Below are 2,396 nucleotides of genomic sequence, written 5' to 3'. Positions count from 1 at the left end.
AGTTGTTTGCTGATGATGCTGTAGTGTACAGTAAGGTGTCGAAGTTGAGTGACTGTAGGAAGATACAAGACGACTTAGAAAAAGTCCCCGCTTGGCGTGATGAATGGTAGCGAGTCGTAAATGTGGGAAAAATGTAAGTTAATGCGGATGAATAGGCAGATAAAACCTGTAATACTCGGATACAGTTTTACTAGTGTTCTGCTTGACACAGCCAAGTCGTTTAATTATCTGGGAGAAATGTTGCAAAGCAATATGAAGTGGAATGAGCACGTGAGAACTTTGGAAGGGAAGGCGAATGGTCGACTTCGGTTTATTGGGAGAGTTGTAGGAAAGAGTGGTTCGCCTGTAAAGGAGGCCGCTTATAGGACGCTGGTGCGGCCTGTTCTTGGGTATTGCTCGAGTGTTTGGGCTCTGTACCAGGTCGGATTGAAGGAAGACATCGAAGCAATTCAGCTGCTAGATTAATTACCAGTAGGTCCGAACAACACGTAAGTGTTATGGAGATGCTTCGGGAACTCAAATGGGAACCCCTGGAGTGAAGGCGATGATTTTTTCAAGAAACACTACTGTGAAAATTTTGAAAATCAGAGTCTGAAGTTGACTGCCGAATGAGTCTACTGCCGCCAACATACACTGCACGTAACGATAAGGAAGATAAGATACGAGTAATTAAGGCTCATTTTGAGGCATACATACAGTCGTTTTCCCTTGTCCTGTTTGCGAGTGGAACAGGAACTAGTAGCAGTACAAGGCACCATTTGCCACGGACCGTATGGTAGCTTGTGGAGTATCTCTGTGCATGTAGATGTAGGTCACAGAAAGTACCAACCAGCACCATTTTATTATTTAATGCTTGTAAAATTTTGTGAATGAACATTTAAATGGCATCCTCTGTAGAGCAACTCTTCTGAAGCCCAAACTGTGATTTGCTGAGGGTATTATTGTTAGTAAGGTGAAATACTATTCTGGAATACATCACATTCTCAAAGATTTTTGAAAATGATGTCAGCAGTGACACAGGTCAGTACTTATTGACATCTCTACTATCGTCTTTTTGAAGAGTGTTTTAAGAATGGCGTATTTCACTCTCTCTGTAAAAATTCCATGAGTTAGTAATGCATTACATATTTCAGATAAGACTGGGCTTGTTATACGGGAACAAATCTTTACTACTCTATTCGAAACACCATAGAAACCCGATGAGCTTTTATTATTAAGACAATGTGCAATTTTCTTAATTTCAGAGGGAGGTGTCGGTGATACATTCTTATGATTGAATTTTATGAGAGTTTCTTTTTCTAGATATACCTGTTCTAGTCCATGTGCCTTGACTTACTGCTGAGATTTTCTCTTGAACTGTTTGTCCCTACACTTTGTACTGTATTTAAGAAATGGTTCATCTACATCTACATGTGCATGATACTCTGCAAATCACACTTAAGTGCCTGACAGAGGGTTCATCGAACCATTTTCACAATAATTCTCTATTATTCCACCCTCGAAAAATGCGCAAAAAAAAATGAATACCTGTATCTTTCCGTGCAACCTCTGACTTACTTTATTTTATTTTGATGATCGTTTCTCCCTGTGTAGGTCGGCGTCAACAAAATATTTTCGCATTCGGAGGAGAAAGTTTGTGATGGAATTTTCGTGAGAAGATTCCACTGCAACGATGAACGAGTTTTGTTTTAATGGTGCCCATGCCAAATCCTGTATCATTCTGTGACACTGCTTGAAGGTGTCTCGGGCGTGCAGCCAGGTTGACTGGTCGTTGTAGAACGAATTTTCGACGGCGTAACGTGTCATCATCATCAAGTTACTCCTGTTGACTGACGTCCTAGGCCGTATAGGATGGGGCCCCTCCACGCCCACACCAACGTTGTGACCAAACCAAAAGTTCTACTGTCACCTCTGTAAACATGTTAGTGTTTGAATCAGGCGTCACAGGATGCGGGCTGTGATGTTGTCCATGCGTCTGGGTAAGATTACTCATTAACATGGTCCATCAGGAGATAGAAGTGGTCGAAAACGATTGAAGGGTAGCGGTTGTAAGGGCAGAGGAAAAAAAAGTGCCAAGGCAAGAGCCAAGGGAAAAAAAACCTCTGCGACAGTAGGACGGTTTGTAAGGGCAGTAGCGGCTTGCTATCTGCGACAGTGCATGCAAGGTGTGGTTGTGTTAGTTCGAGGTATCGTGCATCGTTACCTTTGTCATTGTTGGAGCTTGTTGCAGCGCTTGCTGCCGTTGCTGCGTCCCTGCAACAGTTCAAGGTCGTTGTAGATTAGCGGGCGATCGGTCATAGATCGGCTCACGGACTGTGTAGGGGGGTGTGTGTGGCTGGTTTGCGTGCTGTGTACAGTACGGTTTCCCTGCGGTTGCCTGTTTTTCGGCTAGTCGC

The sequence above is a fragment of the Schistocerca serialis genome, chromosome 3 (assembly GCF_023864345.2).
Source record: "Schistocerca serialis cubense isolate TAMUIC-IGC-003099 chromosome 3, iqSchSeri2.2, whole genome shotgun sequence".
In the NCBI taxonomy this organism is placed as follows: Eukaryota; Metazoa; Arthropoda; class Insecta; order Orthoptera; family Acrididae; genus Schistocerca; species Schistocerca serialis.
Note: the sequence above shows the minus strand (reverse complement) of the source record.